Raw genomic sequence first — 13,148 nt, 5'->3', positions numbered from 1 at the left:
CAGTGAGGCACCGGTGTTTGAACCGGGGGACAGGGTCTGGCTCTCAACCCGAAACCTACCCCTCCGCTTGCCCTGCCGGAAGCTGGGGCCGCAGTGTGTAGGGCCCGATTAAACGAGGTGTGTTATCGATTACAACTCCCTTCCTATTATCGTATTAACCCCTCGTTTAGCTGGTCCCCTGCAGGACGGTGAGGTGCAGGAGGTCCCTCCATCCCCTCTAGACATCGAGGGGTCTCCGGCGTACACGATACGGGCCATTCTGGACTCGAGACGCCGGGTGAGGGGCCTGCAGTACCTCGTGGACTGGGAGGGGTATGGTCCGGAGGAGAAGTGCTGGGTACCGGTGGGGGATATTTTGGATCCGTCGATGTTGAGGGATTTCCATCGCCTCCATCCGGATCGTCCTGCGCCTCGCCCTCCGGGTCGACCTCGAGGCCGGTGTCAGCGCGCGGGGGGGGGGGGGGCTATTGTCACGACTCCTACCGAAGGTAGCTCCCCATCCCGTTCGGGTCGCGCTCGGCGGTGGTCATCACCGGCCTGCTAGCTGCCACTGATTTTTTCCTCCCCCTCCTCTGTTTATTGGTTACACCTGTTGTGTATTTGCTGATTAGTTGGGCTTTATTAGCCAGCAGGCCCGCCTGCTCCTTGTGCGGGATTGTTTTGTGGAACTTGTGTGCACGTCTGTGGGTTATGTGTTTACCATTTCTTGGGTTTTGCTGGACGGTTTACATCCCCGTGTTTGGGACGTTTGTTTTGTTGTGCGCCCTGTGTTTTCGTGGGGTTGGCTTATGTTCGCCGTTTTGTGCATTAACTTAGCACTACCCTGAACTCTCTGCTTCCTGCGCCTGACTTCTCACCCACTACACCCAGAACGTTACAGGAGTGTGGATGTCGCTCATCTTTAAATCACCCATGTGGGTACATGCTCGTAAAAACCAATGAGTAGATGGGAGAGGCAGGACTTGTTCTATTTTAGTGCCTGGCTACGCAAACGCCTGTTAACGCGCTCGAGCAGTTTGGGTGAAATGATTGAATAACATGTATGTTTATTTTGCAATGCTTGCGCACAATGTGGGCCGTCTGGTCAGCATGTTACACTCTTTTAACTCAAAGGAAGTAAACTCAAAAAGAAATGTACTGTGCTGTAGTTGATTGTTAATTCATAACAATACAGGGAAGTGAAAAATGCCAAGGGAGATGATTAAAAACCACACAGAAAATAATAAAATAGAAATCGGAGTTAAATTTAAGCAACTCTGTGCTGGATATTTACTCCATTTAGTGTCGTTTTAACTTCAAAAATGTCAATACCATGACCAGAATACTTTTAACAAAAAATGGGGATGGGACCATATAAACCCCAAAATAGTGTTACATTTGAATCCATAGAAGTAGATTTTTACTGGGTAGGACATTTGTACTAAAATAATAACTTTTGCCCTTGGTTTTGGGTTGTTTTTTGAAAAAGAATAACTGTTTTTGATTTTGGTAAAAAATGAAAAAGTGCATTTTGTGGGTTGAATGCTTTATAACAACACAGAACTAAACAATCGATAGTAGTGACTGACATTACTATCCCTTATTACACTCTAAACATCATTTAGTCACATTACTTTACTTAAATAAAATATTTTGATTTGTTTTTATTATGATGATGACTTTATTATGTAAGGAATAAATGTTTCTGTTCTGTACATTATCTTTGAAATAATGGACGACGCAGTGGGACAAAGTGGAGCCGAGTCCCTTCGCTGAGACATAACATTTATTTGTATTACTCTATTTACATTGGTAACCAGTTAATAATAGCAATAAGGCACTTCTGGGGTTTGTGATATATGGCAAATATTCCACGGCTAAGGGCTGTATCCAGGAACTAAGTGTTTTGTTATGCATAAGAACAGCTTTTTACATTCATAAACCATGTTGCGGGCCATTCTAAAACTGCTTGCTGTTAACACTTTGTTCAGTCATGTTACATCATTGGTTAGACAGCTAACTTTTGGAGGCACAGAAAGGAAGGAAAAGAGATAGCTTCTTCAGGAGATCAATGATCACAGCATAGCAAGAGCAGATCTCTTGCATGCTGTCATCACAAACGTTACATTTTTAAAGAGACAGTGTACCATTTTCAAAGTAATGCATCTCAATATTTTTTTTACACAATGTAGAAATCTTATATTCCACAGATGGCTTTGTAATTTCAATGACAGGTCTTCGTATCAACGTTTGACCTGTTTCAGGAAACGTGGGTCACTACTTCCCAGGTGAGCCATTTGAATGTAAACTTTTTTATTTTCATAAAAATAGTTTTTTTTGCGTAAATGCCTTCTCGAACATGTGAATTTTCATGTGCCTTAATAACAAACGTGTATGCCATCTGTAAATATGAATACAATTGTTAAATAAAAAGCGTATTTGGTTAAGCTACAGAAAAAGTGGCAACCTTCACGCTACCAAAGATTTTGCCGAGAGAAGAGTTTGGATTGGTCTTCCATATAGCACGCTATTTGAGCTGGTCAGTTTGTGTAGGTAATCCTGTTTAAAGCTACTTTTTAAAAAATTGATTGTGTCGTGAAATGTAACAAAATACTCAACTGTGCCAGTATCCATTTCAATAGAACATCACTGCAACAACTGTTTCAGAGCACTCTCGTCTGACTGTGCCAGAGTGCAGAATAACTGATGAATTTACAATTGCTCAACACCGGTTGAATATGGCCGGTGTCAGTAAACGTTGGCAAAAAAGCGTGATGAAAATGTTGCCTGGAGCACAGTTAGTCACCAACGCTCTGCTAAGCATGAAAATAGCCAAACCAGCTCAACTACTGCGAGTAAAATGGTCAGAGAATGGGTGGGGGTTATATCTTAAGGTGATTCTTATGGCATTGCACATGGTCAGTGTAACCCAGGGTGACTTGACACAACAACTGGCCAAGCAAGCTGTACATACAAAACGGAAATGACACAGGACATCTTATTTAATGAAATGGGTTGCAGAATGCCTAGAAGCATTCATCCATGTATACGGGTAAGAGTAGCTACAGTTTCAGATAGTGTAAGGGAATCTAGTCAGTTGTACAACTGAATGCCTTCAACTGAAATGTGTCTTTCCACATTTAACCCGACCCCTCGGAATCAGAGAGGTGAGGGGGGGCTGCCTTACTCGACATCCACATCTTCGGCAGCCGGGGAACAGTGGGTTAACTGCCTTGCTCACAGGCAGAATGACAGATTTTTACCTTGTCAGCTCGGAGATTTGATCCTACAACCTTTCGGTAACTGGCCCAACACTCTAAAGCTTGCTGTTAGCTAGCTAGCTGACGTTAGATGGCTGGCTTGCTAGCTAACATTACGTTTATGATCTGTGTGTAGTAATGTTATCTCAGAATGCCCTTTCACATTGCTAGTTATAGCCTAATGTTAGCTAGTTAACTAGCTAACATAGGTCCTATTTGGTTAACTTTACCCAGCTATAACAATCGGTTTGTATTGCTAGTGCTCTATGGATTGGGATTATGTTGGTTCATTGTTTAGCAAGCTAGCTAGCTACATGTCTAAACAAAATACCCCAAGTTAAAGCTTACTGCTAGCTAGCTAGCTGACGTTAGATGGCTGGCTTGCAAGATAACATTACATTTATCATCTGTGTGTAGTAACACTCATATTTCCTTATGCATTCCTTGTTATGGCCTAATGTCAGCTAGCTAACTAGCTAACGTTGAACCTATTTGGTTAACCTTTAGCTAGCTATGACATCTTTTTTTATTGCAAGTACTCTATGGATTAGGATTATGGTTCATTGTTTAGCTAGCATGTCTAAACAAAAGACTGCACTTCGCCAGATGATTACATGACACATCAAGTTAGCCAGGTGTGTCAGACGGTGATTACAGCTATCTATTGTATAATAATACCAAAATATTTGTATCTGGAATTTGTCTTTCAGCATCAGTAGATGCTGTGTGTTATCATTTTAACTTCCAGTTTCCAAAATTATGTTTGTGAATGCAGTGCTTCTGCTCTACACATTTGAAGGTAAGTGAAATGTACCTGTTAATGATGCATTAAAAAAATGTATGTTTATGTTACATTTTCTTTTCATTAACTTTTCTTAATGTTCTTTTGTTGTTTGCAGGTGCATTATCCTTCTGACCCTATGCAGCCAGGTCCCATCTACTTTTTAACTCCTTGCAAGTGTGGCTTGTTTGCTGTGAAGGAATACCACAACAAGTCAACTACAGTTGAAGTTTACATACACTTAGGTTTGAGTCATTAAAACTCGTTTTTCAACCACTCCACAAATTTCTTGTTGACAAACTATAGTTTTGGCAAGTTGGTAAGGACATCTACTTTGTAAATTACACAAGTAATTTTTCCAACAATTGTTTACAGACAGATTATTTCACTTATAATTCACTGTATCACAATTCCAGTTGGTCAGAAGTAACATACACTAAGTTGACTGTATTATGTCATGGCTTTAGAAGCTACCGATAGGCTAATTGACATAATTTGAGTCAATTGGAGGTGTACCTGTGGATGTATTTCAATGCCTACCTTCAAACTCACTGCCTCTTTGCTTGACATCATGGGAAAATCTAAAGAAATGAGCCAAGACCTACAAGACCTAAAGTCTGGTTCATTCTTGGGAGCAATTTGCAAACGCCTGAAGGTACCATGTTCATCTGTTCAAACAATAGTACGCAAGTATAAACACCATGGGACCACGCAGCCATCATACCGCTCAGTAAGGAGACGCGTTCTGTCTCCTAGAGATGAATGTACTTTGATGCGAAAAATGCAAATCAATCCCAGAACAACAGCAAAGGACCTTGTGAAGATGCTGGAGGAAACAGGTACAAAGTATCTAATTCCACAGTAAAACGAGTCCAAAATCGACATAACCTGAAATGCCACTCAGCAAGGAAGAAGCCACTGCTCCAAAACCGCCATAAAAAAGCCAGACTACAGTTTGCAACTGCACATAGGTATGAAGATCATACTTTTTGGAGAAATGTCCTCTGGTCTGATGAAACAAAAAATAACTGCTTGGTCATAATGACCATCATTATGTTTGGAGAAAAAAGGGGGAGGCTTGCAAGCCGAAGAACAGGGGGGACTGGTGCACTTCACAAAACAGATGGCATCATGAGGATGGAATATTATGTGAATATATTGAAGCAACATCTCAAGACATCAGTTAAAGCTTGGTCGCAAATTGGTCTTCCAAATTTACAAAGTTGTGGCAAAATGGCTTAAGGACAACAAAGTCAAGGTATTGGAGTGGCTATCCCAAACCCTGACCTCAATCCTATAGAAAAGTTTGGGCATAACTGAAAAAGCGTGTAAGAGCAAGGAGGCCTACAATCCTGAGTTAGTTACACCAGCACTGTCAGGAGGAGGAAGCTTGTGGAAGGATGCCCGACTCGTTTGACCCACGTTGCACAATTTAAAGGCAATACTACCAAATACTAATTGAGTGTATGTCAACGTCTGACCCACTGGGAATGTGATGAAAGAAATAAAAGGTGAAATAAATAATTCTCTCTGTTATTATTCCGACATTACACTTTCTTAAAATGAAAGTGGTGAATTCTTACAAGGATTAAATGTCAGGAATTGTGAAAAACTTAGTTGAAATGTATTTGGCTAAGGTGTATGTAAACTTCCGACTTCAACTGTACATATGAGATGAGTAATGCTAGATATGTAAACATTATGAAAGTGGTATTATTAAAATGATTAGTGATCCATTTATTAAAGTGGCCAATGATTTCAAGTTTGTATGTAGGCAGCAGCCTCTCTGTGTTAAGTGATAGCTTTAACAGTCTGATGGCCTTGAGATAGAAGCTGATTTTAAGGCTTGCGAAAGTATTCATCCCCCTCTGGATTTTGGCTTTTTTGCTGCCTTACAACCGGAATTTGGGGGTTGGTATCATTTGATTTACACAACATGCCTACCAGTTTGAAGATGCAAAATACTTTTTATTGTGAAACAAACAAGAAAAAAACTGAACTTGAGCATGCTTAACTATTCACCCCCCCCCCAAAGTCAATACTTTGTAGAGCCACCTTTTGCAGAAATTACAGCTGCAAGTCTCTTGGGGTATGTCTCTATAAGCTTGGCACATCTGGCCACTGAGATTTTTGCAAATTTTTCAAGGCAAAACTGCTCCAGCTCCTTCAAGTCGGATGGGTTCCGCTGGTGTACAGCAATCTTTAAGTCATACCACATATTCTCAATTTGATTGAGGTCTGGGCTTTGACTAGGCTATTCCAAGACATTTTAATGTTTCCCCTTAAACCTGCTGGAAGGTGAACCTCTGTCCCAGTCTCAAATCTCTGGAAGACTGAAACAGGTTTCCCTCAAGAATTTCCCTGTATTTAGCGCCATTCATCATTCTTTCATTTCTGACCGGTTTCCCATTCCCTGCCAATGAAAAACATCCCGACAGCATGATGCTACCACCACCATGCCTCACTGTTTGGACGGTTTTCTTAGGGTGATGAGATGTGTTGGGTTTGTGCCTGACATTGCATTTTTCTTGATGGTCAAAAAGCTCAATTTTAATCTCATCTGACCAGAGTACCTTCTTCCATACAGTGCCTTGCGAAAGTATTCGGCCCCCTTGAACTTTGCGACCTTTTGCCACATTTCAGGCTTCAAACATAAAGATATAAAACTGTATTTTTTTTCTATCCAATACAAATAATATTAATATATTAGCAACTGAGACTGAGGAGCTGGCCGTTTACTCTGGGCACCTTTTCATCCAAGCTACTCAATACTGCCCCTGCAGCCATAAGAAGTTAACCTCTCTGGGATTTCTTTCCTTCTTAAAACCTCTCTGGGATACTAGTGTCCCACCTGGCCAAAAGCCAGGGAAAATGCAGAGCGCCAAATTCAAATTAATTTACAAATAAAACTTTCATTAAATCACACATGTAAGATAACAAATTAAAGCTACACTTGTTGTGAATCCAGCCCAAATGTCCGATTTCAAAAAGGCTGTTCGGCGAAAGCAAACAATGCTATTATCTGAGGATAGCACCTCTGTAAACAAAGAGAGAAACCATATTTCAAACCTGCAGGCGCAACACAGAACACAGAAATAAAAATATAATTCATGCCTTACCTTTGACATAAACATCACAAATGGTCCTTTTGTTCGATTAATTCCGTCGATATATATCCAAAATGTCAATTTCTTTGGCGTGTTTGACAACAACAACAACTTGCGCAACGTGACTATAAAATATCTCAAAAGTTACCTGTAAACTTTTCCAAAACATTTCAAACTACTTTTGTAATACAACTTTAGGTATTTTTTTACGTAAATAATCGATAAAATTGAAGACGGGATGATATGTGTTTAATACAGGAAGAAAACAAACTGTAGATAGCTTTCTGGTCACGCCCCCTCTATCTAACAGTACACTTCAAGTGACCCTCTTTCAAGATGGCCGTACTTCTTCATTACACAAAAGAATAACATCAACCAATTCCTAAAGACTGTTGACGTCCAGTGGAAGCAATAGGAACTGCAAGAAGGTACCTTAGAAATCTGGATTCCCAATGAAAGCTCATTGAAAAGAGTGACCTCAAAACAAAAACAAATCTGAATGGTTTGTCCTCGGGGGTTTTGCCTGATAAATATGTTCTGTTATACTCACAGACATGATTCAAACAGTTTTAGAAACTTCAAAGTGTTTTCTATCCAAATGCACTAATAATATACATATCTTATCTACTGGGGGTGAGTAGCAGGCAGTTGAATTTGGGCATGCATTTCATCCGGGCGTGAAAATACTGCCCCCTGTCACCAAGAAGTTAACAGGAAGCCAGTGTAGGGAGGCTAGCACTGGAGTAATATGATCACATTTTTGGGTTCTAGTCCGGATTCAGGAAGCTTTATTTAGCACTAACTGAAGTTTATTTAGTGCTTTATCCGGGCAGCCGGAAAGTAGAGCATTGCATTAGTCTAACCTAGAAGTAACAAAAGCATGTATTCATTTTTCTGCATCATTTTTGGACAGAAAAGTTCTGATTTTTGCAATGATACGTAGATGGAAAAAAGATGTCCTTGAAACAGTCTTGATATGTTCGGCAAAAGAGAGATCAGGGTCCAGAGTAACGCCGAGGTCCTTCACAGTTTTATTTGAGAAGACTGTACAACCATCAAGATTAATTGTCAGATTCAACAGAAGATCTCTTTGTTTCTTGGGACCTAAAACAAGCATCTCTGTTTTGTCTGAGTTTAAAAGTAGAAAGTTTGCAGCCATCCACTTCCTTATGTCTCAAACACAGGCTTCTAGTGAGGGCAATTTTGGGGCTTCACCATGTTTCATTGAAATGTACAGCTGTGTGTCATCCGCATATCAGTGAAAGTTAACATTTCAAATGACATCCCCAAGATGTAAAATGCATAGTGGAAACAATAGTGGTCCTAAAACGGAACCTTGAGGAACACCGACAATTTCAGCTGATTTGTCAGAGGACAAACCATTCACAGAGACAAACTGATATCTTTCCGACAGATAAGATCTAAACCAGGCACGAACTTGTCCGTGTAGACCAATTTGGGTCTAGTGTAACCAGGAGGTGAGGCCTCATTTAACACAGTAAATTCATCAGGCTTAAGCCATGTTTCAGTCAGGCCAATCACATCAAGATTATGATCAGTGATTAGTTCATTGACTATAACTGCTATTTGAAGTGAGGGATCTAACATTAAGTAGCCCTATTTTGAGATGTGAGGTATCACAATCTCTTTCAATATTGGCAGGAATGGAGGAGGTCTTTATCCTAGTGATATTGCTAAGGCGAACACCGCCATGTATAGTTTTGCCCAACCTAGGTCGAGGCACAGAGATGGTCTCAATGGGGATAGCTGAGCTGACTATGCTGACTGTGCTAGTGGCAGACTTCACTAAGCTGGCAGGCTGGCTAACAGCCTGCTGCCTGCCCTGCACCCTATTTCATTGTGAAGCTAGAGGAGTTAGAGCCCTGTCTATGTTGGTAGATAAGATGAGAGCACCCCTCCAGCTAGGATGGAGTACGTCACTCCTCAGCAGGCCAGGCTTGGTCCTGTTTGTGGGTGAGTCCCAGAAAGAGGGCCAATTATCTACAAATTCTATCTTTTGGGAGGGGCAGAAAACAGTTTTCAACCAGCGATTGAGTTGTGAGACTTTGCTGTAGAGCTCATCACTCTCCCTAACTGGGAGGGGGCCAGAGACAATTACTTGATGCCGACACATCTTTCTAGCTGATTTACACGCTGAAGCTATGTTGCGCTTGGTGACCTCTGACTGTTTCATCCTAACATCGTTGGTGCCGACGTGGATAACAATATCTCTATACTCTCTACACTGGCCAGTTTTAGCTTTAGCCAACACCATCTTTCACAGCTTTCTATATCTGTTCGTCCTTGCTTTTTTGTTAAATAAGCTGTTTGCACATATATTCAGTATTTAAATTTTCATATTTCCGAGCTGAATCCACCTGTTGTACCTGTACAGTAGAGCGCTGCTTTTATTGGGAGTGGTCGATCTGATCTGATAATATATTGATAATTTCATGAGGTTGGACTGTCGTATTGAACACTTAATCCATATTTTGTGAAAGTATAATTTTTCCCATTGTGTCACTGCAATGGCTTGCTTTTGTAGAATCTCTCTCTCTCGGACAGTCAGCCTGTGTTGTCAGTGGTGTTTTTGGTCATATTTTTTGCTGGAGAATGTATGACCAGCCACTAAGCAATTTCTGCATATGCCAGTGCCAAACGCATTGTTTTTTTGTGTATGGGTGGGTATATGCACTTCACCAGACTAAAACCGCGTACTGTAATAATAGCATATTAATTTTTGCCAAAGCAACTTAATATGACATGGATAAAACATTTAGCAAAGTAATAGTATCTGTGAAACCAAGGTTAGTGTTCCAATATTCCTACAAAGTTAGGCTTACAGTGCCCCCTAATGCTCAGACATAAAACACACAGGAGTGCTGTATTTTGGTAAAGATATTGGCCAGGCCCAAAGCATGATACATGATTAGAAGTCATTCTACTTTCCGAAGGTTCAATGGGAGGACTTGTTTGAAGTGCAAATTGTACGTTTTTTTACATTCGTGGTTATTGTTTGTATATCTATTGTTTTGTCAAGGACAAAATGTGTGTGAACGAATTATATTCTGTGAAACCCTTGATGCAGTGTGTGAATATGAATGTGAGACGAAATCTGTAGAGTGGATAGAGATTCCCGTGGCAACGCTCTTGTAAATGGCCAACCTCAGATGGCTTTTGGGCTGGCTAATTTAGGGTACCTAATGAGCTGTGTCTCAGTCAGAGTAAGTGAGAATAGGAGAAAGAGGAGCGAGGGGTAGGCCTATTCTTCTGAATCACTTGATTTTTCATTTGCTAATGCCTTTGTTCGAAAGTCATTGTCACACCTCTCTGCCTAATGAGATCAGTACAAGGACTGGTTACCCTTGTCCTTTCTGATGTGACATGTCGACTGATCTGTAACAGATTATGTGCATTCAGGAAGAACAGAATTGGAACATTAGGTAAATCATAATGTGATGTTAGATATGTAACCTTGAACATAATAGTGCAGCCAATATTCCCGATTATACTCACCCTGTTGATGTTTGGATGGTGATATATTTTCCAAGTTTAGCACCATCTGGCTAAATTATCTCTTGATAACTGAAGCCATAGGTGAAGTCATGGGTAAAGATGTGGTAACTGTCTATGTCATCAGTGACATTGGCAGCCAATGTCAATTTGTTCAGTCACAAATGTGATAATACGTAATGAGGCTATCACTTTATAGTAGGGCAGCCAAATCATCATCATGGAACTGTATGTTACATTACTGTGACAAACCACACCTGAGAGAGTATTCAATCAAATGTGAATGTGATGGCCACACAGCGGAAATATCCCATATCCTTTGAACTTTAACATTCATTTGTACCAAACATTTTAATGCCAAACAATTAAAGGAAAGGGGGGCGGAACGACTCCACAAATGGTTTTAATTTCAAATATCACAAGCATAACTTTATTACATTTCTGGGTCCCGCTTTAAATGATGTTCAGCTTATAAGGCTTCATAAAACCTTCTTAATGCCTTCACAAGCGCAACAAACATGTTACAAAGCATCTATAACCATATGTCATGCTTTACAAAGGGTTTATAAATATGGCATAACTGTGAGACATAACCCACTATGTCGAATATGATATAAACATGTGCTTTATAAAGGGTGACGTGTTCTAAAGTGATGTCACATTACACCTAATCTCATTCCCAGACACTTCCGCCTAAATGTGCAGAAGGTCTGATGGACCAACACATTAAACTTTGCCTTCATTAGTTAGGGTTAGGTTTAACATTAATATTTAAGAAGATAAATTGTGTAAATTGGCAGGGTTTAGCAATAGTTATGACTTTTTTAACGGTGTTAAGTAGTGATGATGACAAATACTATACTCTGTAAGGTCACTCCGATAGAATTCTATGGTCACTCCCACTAAGGCCAAATTGAATGGTTGCTATCCCAGCCTTATATGTGCCATGTGTGCAATAGCCTGGGCAAGAAGTTACAGCAAGAAACACTTACCTTGATGACAGACCCCAACCTAAAGAAATTGAAAGTTTCTTTCTTCTGGAACCAAGTTACATGTTCCTCAGTACGCAAACATGCACACAACAAAAAAACGAGCCATACTGCACAGTGTTGGGCCCAGTCAGGTCTTTGACACATTCACCCTCTCCCCCGCTGAAAGATCAGCCACAAAATGTTGGCACCATTGTAACAGGTTTTAATCAAGCCCTGGTCTCCATCATGGGAACAGAAGAGGAATACCCGGTACGGTAGTCTCAGGTTGGACTACTCCAAATCATTTTAGTCCTGAGACACTCATACACCTACAAGCGCAAACTTTGCAGGTCCGTCAGCCTATTTAAATACCTCTCACATCCTATAGTAACCTGTGGATCATGAGAGAACCTTCGTAAATCAGCAGAACGTTAAGAACCTACTTATTGACACTTCATTTAGTGTCCTGTAATGCTTAGTTTGAAGTGAGACACCTTCGGTCATTCATCCATAAATGTATTCTATCATATGACGCTGTACTTACTATAAAGTCAGACCTATTTGGTAATTTATAACACATACAGTACCAGTCAAAAGTTTGGACACTTACTCATTCCAGGGTTTTTCTTAATTTTTTGTATTTTCTACATTGTAGAATAATAGTTGAGACACCACAACTATGAAATAATACATATGGTATCATGAAGTAAACAAAAAAGTGTTAAAAATCTAAATACATATTTTTTGAGACTCCTCAAAGTAGCCATCCTATGCCTTGATGACAGCTTTGCACACTCTTGGCACTCTCTCAGCCAGCTTCATGAGGTAGTCACCTGGACTGCATTTCAATTAGTGTGTGCCTTCTTAAAAGTTTGTTTGTGGAATTTCTATCCTTCTTAATGCATTTGAGCCAATCAGTTCTGTTGTAACAAGGCAGGGTTGGTAAACAGAAGATAGACCTATTGGTTATTGCCTCTCTTCCTACCGGATCTACTGCATGTTGGTTCCAACCTTAAAAGTAACAACAAAGAAAGTTAGCAGGTTTGTTAGGAAATGCCTTAGTTACACCATCTGGATAAGGGCATTTATTTGCTGCACCAGAAACTAAATGGGAAGATGGAAAACTCCATTAAATTCATGTTATTATAGTCCTTTTTCATTTACAAATCTCATGATGTGACTATGAGACATGGCTGTAATCTAGGGGAATTTGTATTTAGCTGAGCCTGCTATCTAGCTACATTTCATCTAGCTAGCAATTGCTGTGAAGTCACAGAAATTATTTGAAATAACAATTGAGGTAGCTACAGTATGTAATGTAACTCTACACTTAACTACTACAAACAAATTTACATTTCAATAAATAAAGGGTCAATTAATAGGATTTTTGTTGTCCAGTGGGAGAAAGGATTTGATTTGCTGGCTCATCACATAAACAGCAACACTAACAAAGTACTTCCGGGTCCCCCACGTAATAGTAGAAAAGTGTCAATAAACATGATATATGAAAAATAATTGTCTGAACTTTAACAGTGAT

This window comes from Oncorhynchus mykiss, chromosome 4 (assembly GCF_013265735.2).
Source record: "Oncorhynchus mykiss isolate Arlee chromosome 4, USDA_OmykA_1.1, whole genome shotgun sequence".
Taxonomy (NCBI): Eukaryota; Metazoa; Chordata; class Actinopteri; order Salmoniformes; family Salmonidae; genus Oncorhynchus; species Oncorhynchus mykiss.
This window is presented reverse-complemented; position numbering follows the sequence as displayed.